The sequence below is a fragment of the Cynoglossus semilaevis genome, chromosome 2 (assembly GCF_000523025.1).
Source record: "Cynoglossus semilaevis isolate Cse_v1.0 chromosome 2, Cse_v1.0, whole genome shotgun sequence".
In the NCBI taxonomy this organism is placed as follows: Eukaryota; Metazoa; Chordata; class Actinopteri; order Pleuronectiformes; family Cynoglossidae; genus Cynoglossus; species Cynoglossus semilaevis.
Window position 1 is genome coordinate 18,813,236 of NC_024308.1, and position 17,481 is coordinate 18,830,716.

General features: G+C 40.0%; 1 long non-coding RNA gene across 1 annotated transcript; it reads right to left on the reverse strand.

Moving 5' to 3' along the window:
* Positions 1-484: 484 nt before the first annotated feature.
* LOC112486303 (uncharacterized) lies at positions 485-16,352 on the reverse strand. The gene is made up of 3 exons (XR_003048720.1): positions 14,981-16,352; positions 12,756-12,914; positions 485-9,212 (listed from the first exon to the last, which is right to left on the reverse strand). It is a non-coding gene; the product is annotated as an uncharacterized LOC112486303 (long non-coding RNA).
* Between the last annotated feature and the right edge of the window lie 1,129 nt (positions 16,353-17,481).

Genomic DNA, 17,481 nt, shown 5'->3' on the forward strand with positions numbered 1-17,481 from the left:
AATGCGTGTGTCTCTTTATGTATGCGTGTGTGTTCCCTTTCAAATTACACCACCCAAACCCCTTCCCCCCGCACCTCCACCCCAGTGTTCATGTGTGTGTAAGTATATGTGTATACAGAGGTCAAGAAAGGACAAGAACCAGATTTTGAACTAGACCTTGTGAACACACACACACACCACACTCACACACACACACTTATACATCCTCTCTCTCTCTTCATACTAATACAGCCCATGTGGGGAGTCACTCATAGACAAAGGTGTAAATGTCTTTTTTTAGGGTTAGACTCTGAGTGTGATGATGTTTAAAGAGGTTTAGAAGTGACCCCATTAGTCTCTAACCCAGTGGTTCTTGACCTTTTTTTTGGCTTGTGACCCCATTTTGACATCGTACATTCTTGACCTTTTTTGAGAAACTTTTTTTCTGAAATTAGTTTTTGATCATGTTTGTTATACTGTATTACAAATGTAGTGCAAAAAGTGACATTGTATTTTCCACACATGATCACGTGAACTGTTAGAGCAGCTTGTCGTGTTGGTTCCACAGTGTAGCGGTTAGCACGCTCTGGATAGAAGTGTCCACAAAGTACATCTATGTAAACGTAAATGTTGTCTCTACAAGGCTGAAAATGAACATTCACTCAAAGACATTTCAGGCGACCCCATGTGAATTCCAGGCAACCCCACATGGGGTCGCAACCCCAAGGTTGAAAACCACAGCTCTGATCTTTATTTAGAAATAGAGAGGTGAAATCAGTGTAGATATAGGCAACTTCACTGGGTTGGTTTCTTGATTTGTTCAAATGACCAGGATGACTCAGAGCCTATAGAGACATTATGGTGAAGTCCAATGTCCAGTTAATGGTATGGGTGCTACATTTGAGGAGGACGGTATCTCAGGGACGTGTGCTGTCTCTCGTTTGACTTTAGTTTTGTATTGTATTTTTCCCAAGAGTTGCACGGCCTCACATTCTAGACGTTAATGCAATAGAAAGTCGAGTCGATTACGTTACAGTTTCAATTAATGAAGGTGACAAAATATTTCCACTCGATGCAGCTTTGCCTCCGTTTATACTTTCTGTTGTGTTTCTGGTGAAAAGATAGCAACCGCTGGTACTCAGTGGATTCATCACGGTTCGTGTGAATACAAAAGCCCCATGCCTTTTAATGCATCAGCATTTATGGAACATGTCGGGGACACTGAGGCTCGTTGTGGTTGGCAAGTGACATTTGTGATTGAGGCTGCGTGACTCAGAGTATGGAAGACAGATGAATAGGTGACATACGCAAACACACACACACACACATCTGTGTTTTCAGCTTCAGGTGGAGGATTCACATGTAATTACGGGTGTATTCTCATCACTCTTCATCTGAAAGCTAAAGTGCTCTCAGAGCACTCCCTGCTCCACTTTGGTTTGATTGAGAAGACTTTCAAGGAGACACACTTTTCAACAGACTTCAACTGCAAAACATACACATACATAAGAAGGACACGAAACACGCGAAAAAAAAAACAAAAAAACACCCAGCATTAAAGGAAGACTGCTCCGTGTCCTCTGGACTGAGTGCAGCGCTTTTCCGCGGCTGACTTGCTCACCGTCTCACCTCTCCACGTCTCTGCGTCGGATCTCATGTGCAATACATAATCACACAGTGAGGTCCAATAATTAGCTGACATATGAGTGAGAAGGCAACGGAGAGGAGGAGGTGCCCGCAGGAATGAGAGAGTGGAGGATGGAGAGGCAAAACAATTGGTAAAAAAAAGATAAAATCCCAGAGGAGTAGCAGCAGTGGACACTTTCTTGACCCTAGTCTAAAAGTACTGATTCCCCTCCTGGATGTTGGTCTGTTTTCACAGCGCCCCCTTCCCCGACCAAACGCAGTTCTCTCCCGAATCGCAGTTTTAGCATATTAAATAATGAAATGCAGCCAACCAACATTAGCGATATCGCTCACCCAACCCTGAAGTAAACTGCTAAACTACAAATGTATAAACCTTGATAGCTCTAATACATGTCAAACCCAAGGGCCACGGGCTAAATGTGGCCCGTTAAGTCATTCTGTCTGGTCCACGGCAGCTTAAAAAGTGTTCTAATTGCCTTATATTAATGTCCTTGTTGCTGAATTGCAGAAACATATATTTCATCCTCTGCCTTCATCACAGAGTCGCGTTCTCTCTCCGTCTGTTACGTCTTCATCGTAGCACTTTCCCTGTCTCTTTGTCTCTTTTACTCCTCTGTTTTTATTTACTTATTTCTCCTTTCACTCTGTGCAACTTCAACCCTCTCACCCCTTTCTTCTACAACCTCCACCGTGATCCGCCGCCCTCCTGGCTTCAGTCAGTGCCGAGATCCCCCGGCAATGCAAAGCAGATGTGTAACAGACACACACACTAACGTGGAAGAGCGAAGCAGCCCAGAGCGCTGGGAGCCAGAGGGTGGAGAGGGAGCTAAATAGGAACAGCTCTGTTGCCGGGATACGGTCAAAATAAAACAAAAGTCATACAGCTGCAAGTCAGTGCTGAAACAGGCGGTTAGCTTCACACACACTACCAACTGTCAAGAGCAGAGCCTGTGTTTTTGAGAGAGTCCTGGGAAAGTGGAAAGAGTCGAACTATAAATATTCAACTTTCTTTGATAGAATCGAAGTCTTGTTCACACTCATTTGAAGTTGCCTTTCGACTCATGCGTTCTGATGAGTTCAGACATTTCATTGTAAGCACCGTGTACATACACGGCATTCTCTGTGAGGCGTACATTGGTTTTAATATGTCACTGACATTTAACATGAAGGGTTTTTTTGTTAGAGTTGGGAGAAGTACAGATAGCAGAGTTACAAAAGAAGTGTAACCTTAGTCTTTGGTACAGACCCAAGTTCCCTACAGGCAGGTGTTAAAGTCTGCGGAGAGGTTTACACTGGAACAAGGCTGCAAGTTTCAAATTCTTTGTACGACCTGGAAGCCCTAAGGTAAATGGGTTGATAGCAGAACCTGTTGTGTTAAGCACTTTGATTGGTCACCAGGTGTAGAAGTATTTGTCTGATTACCCCTTTAGATCGGATTATATCAAGACACACTGTAACAAACATGATTATAAGTCCAGGCTTCCTTAATTCTTAGGCAATTGACTTTCCCCTCCAGGTAAAAATCTAAACTTCTAAAAGGCAAAAATGAAATAGCATTTATTATCCTGACATGATTTAAAGTTTGCACTAGGATAGAAGAACAAGTGTTCTGCATGCACTCCTGCCTATAAAGCCAAGGGGGATTCCTGGGACTAATGTTTAACAGGGAGAGCGATAGCAGGGCCAAGCCTCAGAGATAAGACAACTCTCAGCCTGTCTGTGGGAAAGATGAAAGCATTCTCTTTAAAGCTGACTGCTCTGTTCTGGCTGCTCTTTCTCTTCCCTTCCCACCCTCATTCGTTGTACTCCAGGGCCGTAAGAAGAGGAAAGGAAAGGAAACAAGTCTGTGAGATATAGAAATCTGAAAAAGAAATCTTAATCAGATCTTTTCGAGATGTACAAAGACTACATCCTCAGGTCACAGTTCGGATCAAAACATCATATTTGGTGTCTCTTTTTGGTACACATTGTACTGTCAACCTACTGTATCACAATTAGATTCAAATACGCAAATTAAACAGCAAAATTCAAGGAAGCAGTTCGCAAAAAAACAAAACAGGAACGCAGAATACACACCTACACGGACTGGGAGGTAATAAATAAGAAACATGAGGAAACAGGACATTAGCGCCAGTTACCAACGATAATCGAACATGTGATCTTATTTCACCATAATGATAGAGATGAGACATTGGACACAAAATAAAACGGGAACATTGAAATGACTGAATTAGTGTAGCTACTGTAGCGAGGTTGGTCCTGACATTACCAAATATTACTAAATACAATGTATACATACAAAGTATTGTCAGATTCCAAAAACATTAAACTCTCCGTTAAGATTTTTCCACTATTTCTAAATCTTGCACGGCAGCTGTTGAAGTTGTTCAAGTCGAAACATTTTCCAGGCCGACCTGTTGAGCGATTGCACAACATAATTATATTTTCCTTTTTTTTTCTTCTCCCCGACTAGTTTGAACTTTAAATGTCATGGGAAATCATTTGAAATATTTACAATAGGATTTTCATCTTAACCCTTTTTTAAAAGGTAAAAAAAGATTTAACAGGTAACGTCAGCAATAAAAGTCTGTTACTGACTGTCGGCGTACCGTGAAAGTCTCACTCTACTGATTTCCTCGAATGGGGAGATGGTACGAGTTTTGTTTCTGAGAATGTTCTGGTCATTCTTAAACCTGCCCTGCCTACCAACCAACCAACAGTCACACACATACACAGGTCCACGTGGCCACACGTTCACCTACGCCCAGAGACCGGCAGACCTACCATGGTGATCTCTGTGAGGAACCGTAGATTACAGAGCTGTCAAACTAGCTGCTGGAGGGAGGCACTTAGATACTGGGATGTCTTGCTAATGGGCTGCCTGACCCTAGGACCGCAGGCATACACTCACACTCACACACCCACACCCACCCACACACACACACACACAAAGAAACCAAATTTCTCCATTACCTGCTTGAACCTTGCCCCAAACCAATTCTAAGAACTGTCAAAAGTAAGGCTGCCTTTAGGCTACAAACAAGAACACACGCGCGCACACACACTCACTCACTATGCACTAGTGTAGAGGTGTGCACCATGCCATGCAGCCACACAAGTACAACAAAGGTACTGCGTGAAAATACACACTCGGCTACTGAATCAGGACTTCACAGCATTGAAGTACTCCATAGTGTTGTACGTCTCACTGGGCGTTTGTGTGTGTCGGAGGGTACAAGTGGGTGTGTGCACACGTCGTAGACAGAGGACTCATTGTGATATGGCCATGTCCCTTAAGGCGCTGGAATCTGGCACATTGTCTTTGTCGGAAACTCAAACCGTTTACAGCTCTCAACTTGTTTTGATCCCACTAGAAAATTCCATTTCCTGTGGTCGCTAAGGGAGTCACTGTAGAGAAGCATCAAAAGGAAAAGCCTCATTATTGCCCTAGTGTGAGCAGGAAGACTTCAGTGCCAGGCTGATCACAGCACAGCTTCACTGTGGAGGGAAATTCTTCTAACACAAATTTGGACTTTTTATTAAAAGGCTCTTGTTAATATTCTCAGAGCAAGGCACTTGATTTACTGTTTTGAAACTTTAAACACTCTTAGTGGTTCGGGAACGGGTGTTCCAGATTTGGTTATACAGGACAAGTTGGCAGCTGAATATGAGTGGTCACAATGTGTGATTGATAGATGAATTGTCCAATAGGAGCTGACAAAAAGTAAAGTAGCAGGAAAAAAAACACCCCAAATAAATATATTGTTTTTATAATTCTTTTTAAAAAATCATTGCAAAATAGTAATGGATTAATTGTGATTTTAATTAATCAGGATAAATGAATATGACCTATGTGCCACCGTCTCAGGTTCATCTCCAGGAACTAGATCCTTCTTCTTTGCATGAAAAGTGTTTTTCTTTCTTTTGAATTGTTAATGCGGAAATAACGGAACTGCTCTGATTAAATGTCCTTTTGGTAGTTAATGACTCTTTTGTACTTTATTGTATTGTTGTTTTGGCAGGCTGTATCTAAGGCCTGGCCTGAGAGCTCTCAGTGGTATCTGGACAGGTTTGGACATGACCCAACATTTGCTGGCTTTTATGCAGTATTGGAGGTCTGGCAGAAAGAAAAATTAAAAAGTTAACATTATCTATCTATCTATTAATCTATCTATCCATCCATCCATCTATCCATCCATCCATCCATCCATCCATCTATCCATCCATCTATCATTTATCCATTAAATGAGATTCCTCTGAAGGCTTAGTGAAGTAATAACTCTTTTTTTCTTCATCCAGATGTACTGTACACACAGGGTGCGCTTGTTGAGTGTGTAATTGTGTTTTTTTTTTTTTAATGTGATGTCACGTCTGGAGGAGTCGCTCTGAGAGCAGCCCCTCTTCCACCAAATGACTCCAGCGCATGCAAATTTAGTGGACACAGTGTCAGTCAAATAAATGGAGCGTAGTGAGAAAAAGAAGAAGTGAGGCTTGGAGGAGGAGACCCTGAATATTTCTTATGCTCTCATTACACCTACGCACTAAACTGCAGGTTAGGATTTCTGCAGATATAATGTCCCCAGATTGGACTGTATGGATCTGTGAGCTCCACAGTACCTTTAAATCTGTATGAAAAATGCAGGAAATAGACCTTTATTTTTTCATATTTTGAAATGACTCTACAACTTTTTTTCTGTGTAATGAAAATGTGATTTGTGGCAGACACAGAGAGAGTGAACGATGCTGGAGCGAGTGTGTGACAGAGGGAAGTCTGTCTGTCTCTGTGTGACATAGTGCTCTCTCTGCTGCACGGGACATTTGCCAAGACAGAGAATAGCCTGTCTGTTGACTGCTTCTTACGAGACTCTGATTGACAGCTGGACTCCTTTGTGTGTGTGTGTGTATGGGTCTGTGTGAGTATCTGTGTGTGTGTGTGTGCGTGTGTAAAGCTGAAACTCGTCTGCACACATTGCGCGATGTGAAGAATTTGCCCTCTTCACTGAGAGTGAGGCCCCGTCCCATGTTCTTTTACAGTTACAGGCTCATCCACAGGAAATAAAAGCATCAGCTTTCATCTTTGACTTTCTTCAGCAAAGTCCACTTTAATTGAATTATCTATCAATTAAAAAGAAAAATCATATTACAAGTATTAGTTGGTTGAACAGACAATAAAACCCCGCCTTCTCTCAGGACGATCTGTGACTCATCAAATATTTTTGTTAGTCACAGTTACGGTCTATGTGGCATTTCAGGATGCTGTTGATAATAATTTTCATTTAAAAAAAAATTAGTCCACACCCTTGGATAGAAATCATAAAAAAGAATCAGTTAAAGTAGGTGCTTGAGCAGTGACCTTGTTGACGTAAGGCAGGATTATTAAATGTAAAGTACATAATACATATGTTAAATGCAGAGAATCAAATATTTGAAAGCATTGGTGTCAAACATACGGCCCACGGGCCAAAACCGGCCCACTAGGGTGTTCAATCCAGCCTGCTTGATAAATTGTAAAAATGACAAAATGCACAAACACTTGTCCAGGATATTTTTTTGTAAAATTATTTATTAAATGTGAATCAATGAACATCTAATATACTGTTGGACCTATTGTTATTTATAGTTAATTATATTACGATTCTACTGGTTCTGGCCCACTTGACATCTAATTAGGTTGTAGGCGACCCCTGAACCAAAATTTGAAACCCCTGTTTTAAAGACTCAACAAATACCCAGATATCTGGATTTATGACAACTTTTTGTTGTCATAAATCCACTCCTTAGTCCCTTAGAGCTGTAGAAAATGTCGGGATTTAGTGATTTATGAGCATGGATAGATGGTGTGAGGGTGAGGAGACATGAACACATCCTTCAGGCCAGCTGATAGGCCCCTTAACCACCATCACCAGGCGCAACCTCTAGTGAGACCCCAGAGCATTTCTAAAAGACGAAACAGGAATCCCCGAGGCCCCATGGCAGACTGACTGACTCTGCATGGTCAACACTACACACACACACACACACACACACAGGGTGGGATCCCCCCCCCTTCACGCACGGGCTAACAGACAGTACAGAAATAGTATGCGTTGGGGTATTACACGCTGTTCTCCCTGAATCATCATCTACTATATCAACCCCTCACTCTACTTTCTCTTTCTCATATCACTTGCTCATTTGTGTTTATTACCCGAAATCCACACACTAATGTAAACACTGCTGTTCTTGAAAGTGAGTTTGTCTTCCCCTGAAGGTGACAGTTGAACTCCTCCTGGTCTGCCCACGGTGACACCGAGACACAGACGTCTAAATGACAGAAAGTGCCGACGAAAGGAAAGGTCAGGAGTTCCTCAGCCTCTATTTCCTGACACTGCATCACCTCCCACGGCAGACCTGAAGCGCTGTGATTTGCATCGGTGTTTACTGAAGCACTGCACTTCAGGCAGGGTATTTCCTCAAACACAGGGCAGTAAAGACCTTAGGGAATTACATTTTTACTACAATGCACGCTCTAAAAAAAGTCTTGCGGCCACTTTTCAGCATTTCTACAAATACGTCATTTGTTTAATTCCGCCGTCGTAATCTGTGATACAGTATGCTCTGAAGTGCAGTAATCTGTAGTAATCTGACAGTTCAAAGCCTGGGTATATAGCATTTCCATATCTAAACATTTTTTGATGAGTCATTCGTCACAGCGTTTGGTCACCGGGATGACTAACCAGTTTTGATTAGTGAACAGTAACTGTAGAATTATTTAATTATTTATATACTCTACTGAGTAGGGAAAAGGAAAAACAACAATATCTTTTTTTTTTTTTAAATGAAGCAAAGTCTCCGTTAAATGGCTAGAACTAACTCTTTCTCATCTGGAAAAAAAGAAAACAAAATACATGGTAAATAAGAACCAAATATATTTAAACATCAGTGATTAAATAGATGTTAAAAAATAACCAGTGGCCATAACGCCACAGTTATTATGAACTCCTCGCCTTGAAAATATATTTGTCCTGATTTTCAAAAAAAATCCTACGCATTCTGAGAAAGATATCTCACGAGAACCTGGTATTGTTAAGACTTTATTAACTAACATGGGTCTAAATGTACGAGGTGAGCCTTGTGCCTGTAACCTTGCCTGTTGTTATCAGATTTCATTACTATTATTGCTGCTCTTTACTCTGACTTTCAGTTCAGGCCACGGCCGTGGGTGGATTTGCTTTGTCACGATGGCTGCCCGAGACACCTGATCCCCTCTGCAGCCAGCACCCCGTCGGTTTCTGTGTCAGGACAAGCTGACCGCCAGGAATGCTGTCTATTTACAGTTGACTTGTCGTGACAGCTAGTTATACCCTGGTTATGCGATAACAACTGCCATGCGGAGGAGAGCAAGGCAAGGGTGCAAAAAAAAGATGAGTGTGGGGTTTCCTTGGAAGCCCCCACCCTGACATCTGCTGCTGTCGCTCTACCACTGACACCTCACCTCCACTGCCACATCATGTTGTCTTTCTGTTTCGACGTCTCACGCAGAGACAGCTCTCTCTGGCCGGTGGCAGCGCTCCACTGAATAATTCAGAGTACTGTGGATTAAGTGCCTGTAGAAGAGGAAGAGGAGGAGGAGGAGGTAGAAAGATCAAGAGTAGAGACAAAGGAGGTTTAGTCCATTAGACGCATGGAGTTGAGGGGTAATTTAATTGACAAGGCAGGACGCTGGGTAGTGGTGTTAAATCACTTTGGGTGTCTGCTACAGAAGAGGCATTACTGTTGGAAATGAGTGTAAAAGGGTTAAGGAGGAGAGCAGCGGGGAGTGTACTGAGCATGCACCATATCACATGACCACCGGGAGAGCCCTGCTGGTCACATGACTGACTGGAACAGAAGCCTGCTGCCTGAGAACAATTCCCAGAAGTTACAACTGGCCACATGTCCCCCTCCTTACTGTAATGCACAAGACATCAATTATTCAGTTTTTAAAAAAAAATGCAGTATATATATGTACATGTATATATATGTGTGTACATTTATATGTGCATGTATATATTTTTTTTATTACGTGCTCTTGGTTTCCCATTCTTTTTCTATACCTATATGTTTTTTTTTCATTGGATATCACACATTTATTATTCATTTTTTCACCTGTTCTTCAGGTCCCCAGAATAGATTGTCACAAAAACATACTGTACTTGTCCTGGACTTAGAAGTCTATAAAAAAACACAAACTGTTCTCTATAAAGAACTTTTAAAATTAAGATATACTTCAAAGAGTACTGTCCTCGCAGTAAAATTTGGAGGTTTGGGTACAATACTGTGGAGATCCTAGGCCATCATTATAAACGGATCTAGATGCAGGGTGACACTGCTGAGGAATATTAGAAATTCTCCCTGAAATACCAGAGTCAATGTTTATTTTTTCAAGACGGTCCTTTGGTCTCAACTGCAATTATCTGGTCGTCCTCAGTGGAATATGAGGTGATCATTGCAACCATAACTGTTCAGCCTGTCAATGGACTTTATGACCCCAGTGGCTTTAGGCTTCACGGAGCAGGGAATAAAATTCAGCCGGCATGAAGAGACGTTAAATACTTTCCATGCTGGCTTGCTGGTTTGTGTTCCCAGGAGGATGTCTGCGTGTAAGTTTATATGTCCCCAGTGGGAATCTGGTGTTTGCTTTGGTTCTGTGTGAATTGAGTTTTGGGTGAGTGTGTCTGGGTGTTCAGGCCAGAAGCTGCAGAAACAGTCACGGACCAAGCTCTTTTAGATGTATAGTTTGATTATTTTTATGTATCATTAGTATTATTATTATTTTTAATGACAACATAATTCTGGAAATGCACTTGTTTTTTTTAAATGATCGTTTTTACTGCAAACACCAAGGAATTCAAAGGGTAGAATTCTTTCCTGGAAGTTCTGTCTTTCTCAGTGTCTTTTATTTTACCTTTCTCGTCGTCTCTCTTTCATGTAACTGAAGTGCCCCTGTGCTTTGTTGTAACCCAACACCTGACCCATTGCTCTAAAGTGTCATTCGGGCTGCGGCTTAAGCACCGTGTGCTCTCTACACCCTGTGTCGCAGTCGTACTCGTACTCGTGCATGACAGCAATAGCTTAGGTTAGACCAATTAATAATTGATATTACTTTTCAAAAGGCTGCAGTAACACACTGACATTACAGTTGATGCAATGACATCAATTTTGAGGTCAGCCATGTGTAGAATTGTAACCTTGAGCAGTCAGATGGTAACTGTGTGATATCAGTTGTTTTGCTCTGATGATATCTCATTATTTGTCACTTTATCACTTGCGATGCAAGGTCACGGGTTCACTTTTTAGAATCTGTCCAGGTGTTGTCTGTCCAGTGTCATGACGCCACATAGTTTCGGAGGAATGCCCCCTGTACTTCAGGGGACACCAGTGTTTTTACCAAAATGAGTCTGTGTAGAGGGTTGGAAATGTAAATAATAAAGAAATCTAGAAACCATAGCAGAATTTATATAAGAGAAAAACAGACACCCATATATATATATGTGTATATATATATATATATATGTCATAAAAATAATAATTACAATCTCAATATCAATATCATATGGTAGGTCATTTTTACCAGTCGCCATCTACCATTAGAAAGTCTTGTTCTATTATTTCATTGCATAGTTAAAAAATTGACTTCCGATGTAAGTCGAGGACCCTGTATTATTGAACCAGCACTTCGACTCATAGCTCATAGCTAACACGGTCAATTTCCAAACCATCTTTAACAGCGTATCACCATCAGTTTGAGTACCTGTTATTATCCATGGTTTATCATTTAAAGCAGAGATATAATGGTACAGGATCAAGCTTCTGCTAATGGATGGATATGTGAATATGATAATGTGTTTCTACCGGGCAACCATATCTTTGTGCGTCTGTGCGTGCGCTTTCCCCCTCATCTCTTAGCCAGCTGTGGTGTTGTGTGTTTAGATTAACCTGGTGATCTCATGCTGTGTGTGATGCAGTCATACGGCCGGTGAGTCATCAGGTGATGCTGTCAGCTTCTTACCGGAACAAAGACACGTTTCCCTGCAGCACTTACTGCAGCATCATCTCCCTTTACTTGAGGGCTCTCTCTCTCTTTCTTTCTCTCTCTCTCTCTCATTCTGCCTCATTCTCGTCGAAACATCCTTAATAGACTTTTTTTTCTCTCTACCTAATCACTTACTTTAACCGCCCCAGTCTGTCCTTTATCTCCTTATCTCTGAGTGTGGCTTCTCTCTGCTTTTCGTCAACCTGCTGGTCTTTATTGTTTTTATTGATGTCTCTTGTGCAGTAGCTGTTTTCCAGATGCTCTGTTCAGTTGTTCAGGTTCATGTGATCCAGTTTGAATGAATTAATGAATAATTTAATCATACATGTCATACAGCGTTACATTAAATCTATTATTTTAACTTTCATCACTTTCATTCACACATTAGTCAGACATCATTCTCACATACGAATGTATCTGTACTCTTCTTCCCATATGTCGTATTATATTATATTGTACTAACTGCATACGTATGTATTCATGGGAGACAAACTGCCTGTTAAGTTAAATATTTTTCTAAATACTGAACTATAATTAATACTGTGTGTGCAAATGACTCACTGGGGAAATAAAGGGAGTGGTTAAAGAAAGTAAAACCTAGAGGTGTTTGTTATGTTAGCCAAGAGCTGTGAAAAAGAAAAACACTTTGTCACATAATATTTGCTGGAATGACTATGCTGTAGAAGCTGCTCTATTCTTAAGATACATTTATTAACACAGGATATATACTGTATAAAAAATAGTCTATTAATAATTAATAATTTCACTTTGATAAATTTATTTCTCCTTTCTGTGTCCTCTACTTTTTCCCCCCTCCAGTTTCTGCTCCCTATTTTACAATTCAGCTGCAGCCCGTATTTTATCCTCTTCATCAGGCAGCAGTAAACACAAGAGCTACAGAGAGGGCTGGTTTGGTTTTTTAATTAGGTAAATGGACTCACGTCTGCCGGACCAGACAGAGAAATCACTCTCTGGACTCCAGCAGTGTCATAACAATTTCTTAAATTAATGGCGTTCAACTAAATGTTATTAAATTTTGCCGTGCGATGGAATATGTTCACTTCTGTCCACTAACCTTTTTTGGTTCTGTTGTTTCACCTAGACGACAGACGAAAAACCTCACACTTCAGCCTTATCTGGTTCGGACGAGCTGCAATGTGACACTTCTGCACCCACAAGGTGAGGCCCGGGTGGGCTCAGTGGCTGGCTCTGCCCGTTTTTACCGGCAGAATTTCTTCAGACACAACAACCAAAAACATACAGTGAAAATGAGCAGTGCTGTTTTTACTGCAGATAATTGTGTCAGATGATTATGTCTATTAGCCGTGTTTTGTCGTTTCCAAAACCCCAGTGTCAATATTGTTTTAGCCTCAGTCCTGCAAGCACTGTTATTACAAAGAAACCTGTGGATAAGGGGGAGCTGCTGTAAAGGACCAAGATGTTTGTGAAGGAGATTTTATCACATTACCCCCCCCCCCAAAAAAATAGACTATATCTTTGTCTGAGCCTGACTGTTTTAATGGACACTTTAACAAAAGCATTTTTACTAATACTCCCAGCTATAATATCATTTGTCAAAGTTTAAATGCTTCTATGATATTTTTTCCAAGGGCAAACCTATGCTCTAAATCCATGCTTGTTTTCCCTGTCAAGCATTTGCTGCATCGCTGCCAGGTTTAAGCAACGTCAATGTCATTTTCATTTTTAATATATATTTTTTTTCTATTGCTACCGGTTGTATCCTTTTAGTCCCTACGCCAGCATACCTTTCTAAGACCACATTGTTTCCTTGTTGTCAGTGAGCAACATTTTAGTTGACTCTTTGACGCACAGAGGGCTTTTGTGTGCTGCAGGTGTTGAGGTATATGAGAGTGCCCTCAAGGAAAGTTGTATTCCTATATGAGCCCCCTGAGGCCATGAGGCCTGGTCCAAGAGAAAGACCAGAAGCAGTTTCCATTTCCTCCGCTGTTGTTTTGTACATAACTCAACTTCAAACACTGTGTGTGAGAGTGTGCATTTGTACGGTGTGCGCGCATACAAACAAACACATGGACCAAAAAAATTTAAAGTGTTCCAATGACATATTGTAACCACATTCATAACAAGCGTTCCATATTTTTGCTGTGCCATAAACACCATGGCTTAAGATAAATAGTATATGAATATATATGTATGTTAGTGCGTCTATATATACATATGTACACATATATGTGTCTATATATACATACAGTATATGTGTATATATATATGTGTGTGTCATTGTAGCACCAATGTAAAAGTAATGGATTCTTACAAATGTTATAATATTATTGAAAATGAATGAAAAACAAATGACAACAGGATCAGATGCTGCAGTACTGTAGTTACAAGTAGTAAAGTGAAGGAGTAGAGAGTAAAGAGAGTAAAAGCACAAAGTAGTGTAGAAAAAATGTGTATTTCTGTATATGTATGTATATAGACTGAGGGAGGAAGAGTGAGCTTTGCGCTATGGGAGTCTCTTCAGCAGTCCTGACAGATTTAAAGTATTTATTTTTAAATATTACAATATGAATTGAATTAGAAAATAGTTGTTTTTTTGGTATCTGATATAATACAGGCTGACAGATCAAGTCTCTGTTTGATTTTGTGATTAAAGCAGAGCGGGTTTAAGACTCCAACTCTGAATCCTGGTCTCGCTTCTGGACTGTCAGCCCTAAAAAACTTGGCCCAGTTTTTTTCTGATACTTCAACAAATGTGATGTCATTAGTAACGCAGGAAGGAGTCCAGAAAACAGTCAGTGTGTCTGATATAGTTTTGGCACATTTGCACGTTGACTCAACATTACATTTTGTGACCTCTGATTGTTTTTACTGCCAACTTGTAAAGTAATATTACTAAATTTACTTTAAGATTTGCCAGCAGCTTTAAATCTGACCTGATACCTCGAGCTCTGGTCTTTGGAATGCTTAAACGTACTTAAATATGATCGCTGCTGTGTCTAACTTTACGTTTCTCAGAATGGAGGCTTCAGTTGGGCGTGTGGCTAAGTGGGCAAAATCGGTTGAAAACATGAATGTAGTGGTGATCCAGTCTTGGATGGCGTTTGGATTGTGCTTCTTATTACAACCAGTTAAACAGATGCCCTGTGTCGGAGCGACTACAGAGTTTACTCCTGGTTGGCCTGGCTAAGTACTACAACTAACCAATCAATGACCAATCAGAGCACTTTGATTGCTTTGACGCTACAGGTTATGCCATCAGCAGTATCTTCTGCATATAAACCACCGTGCATGAGATTACTTAAAACTGAAACTACTTACCAAACTGAAGTACAGCCTCTTACTTGCCTTTACGTGAAGTATTATTTCTATTTATTACTTGCTGTAGACTAAGAAAAGATTGAAAACACTTCTTGTGAGTTAGCAGAACTAATGCTAACAGTGTGGGAGAGAAGTCAACTATTAACCAAAACAGGCATCTATTCAGTCAAATACCAGTGGCAGTAGTTAATTATATACAGGAAAGACCTAAGTAGGTTTCAAGGCAGTGTCAACAGTGACGCAGTACTTTATGAGGCCAGGAGTCGTTCTGTCGACCAGGATGCTGCTTCAAAACAGATTTTAAAGTTGTATTACTTTATGTAATTGCTATCTATACAACAGATAATTTCAGAAAAAATAATACAAATGCTACATTTATAACAGTTAGCACTGTAGCTGCATCAATGTAAAAAAAAAAAACAAGTTCATTTTTAATTTATAATATAGTTACAAATAATAAAATATGAAATGCCCCCAGAGAAATATAACAGTATAGTGTGTATAAACTAAAAACATGAATTAAATGTCAAATAAATGTGCTAACTGGAGTGACACCATACAGAATGCAAAATGTAACATTTTATTAATGCAATAAATTAAATCCAGTCAGCTGGGAGCTCCCAGAAAAGACTGTGTTAGCTTCTCTTAAGCCGTCATAGCCGCAGCTCTGACCTTTCCTGTTATGGAAATGTACTGCTGGCTGTTTCGGGCCCACAGCCACACTCTGCTTGTTTAAATGAACATGAACACCCCTCCACACACACACTCCCCTCTCCTTCCTAAAGCACTGCTTCTATTGTTCAAGCTGCTCTGTGAATGCACTTTTATGGAACACATGCAATATGTTCATCAGATTTCTCGTGCTGAATTTCAGGAAAATATTCTTTATTATTCAGACTAATCCACACACTTCACATATTTATTTATATATTTATATATTTATTTGGTTTCCCCACCAAGTCCTACAGGACTGCAGGATCCTACTTTGTTGTTGTGTAGTTTATTAAAGGTGTGTCAACAAGAATCACTTGGTTTTAAAGGACATATTAGAGACAGTGGATGGTGAATAGAGAAAAAAAAACTTGAGTGGTGAGAGCAGAAAAACCTTTATCCTTATAGTCACCAGATAAGAATACAGTAAATATATATGTTGTCCTGTAATTAGCCTGATCTTTCAGAGTAAAGTGGAACCTGGAGATACGAGCATAATCCGTTCGTAAGCTCGTGCTCGTATCTTAAATCAGTTTTTCCTATAAGAAATTAAAAAAAAATTAATCCGTTCTGGCCCTTTAAAAAACTCCCGTATTAGTGCTAATAACAATGGTAGAGACATACACAAACCAACGTAATTTATGTAAACTTAGAATTAACTTAGCTTTTTTTTTACTTTTCTATTTTTTAATTTTTTGCTTTTTTCGATTTGTATTTTTTCTTTAGCGTGCACCACGCTAATATTTATCGACAATTTCATGCTTTATTTCCATGGTCATCATGCGTTTCTCCTTCTCTCTACCATCATTACCACTCCCTTTCCTAGGACTCATCACTATTATGAAGAATAATGCACAAAATAGAGAGAAAATCACGTAGATACAATACCTAGCGTTAACGTCGATAAGTGTGCTCGTACTTGTTTTCGAGGTTCCACTGTACATTTAAAAAAATAACAAAATCTAAAGGTTTCCAGGGATGACCATAGCCTGTTGATTCTCACCACTGTACTCCATTCTACTAATTTACCTTCCTGTGTCTGTATTTGTGTCAGTCTTTTCTCCTGTGTGATTGAAACAGGAGTTATTTCCCGGGTTCCGTGCACAGCGTTTCCAGTGGTTTTGAGTCGTCATACGTAAAAGCAGATGCTTGTTTTTTCTATGCTTCAGTGAACATTTGCTTTCTGTACGGCTCCTCTCAGTCTCATCTTCATAAATTCAACCTTCATCTTTTATAGTGTGACTTTACACACACACCTGGGTTTAGTTACCGAAACTTGTTTTTTCGTTTTCATTTTATGTCCGTAGTAAGAAAGTCTGTATTCAGTTTTTCTTTTGTTGCGACACAGTTTTTTTCATCACTGTTTTTTTTACATCTGGCTTATTGTTCAACAGGCAGGCCTTGTATCTCCTAATCTAAGAGATTAAACCTTCACTCATGTTGATAGAAAAACAACACAATAAAAATATAACTGAATGGGCTACATTATTCTGTTTTCAAAACATAAATATTGAAACCAACTCTCATTAGTATTCTGCTTGACCATGCATCACTTCTGTTGCTGGTGTTTTACAGTCAAAGTGATATTTCTTCATCATCTTCTTTTACTCATGTGACGGCGTCGACTTAAACTGCAACATAATCAATCATGCATAACAATTGGATATTTGTAAAAATGGGAAATGAGCAACGAGACCAACAGAGTCCGAGGGAGTTTTATGATGTGACTCAGTCGAAACAACATTCATTTATCAACATTATTTACATTTATATAGTCTGCCAGTATTGTA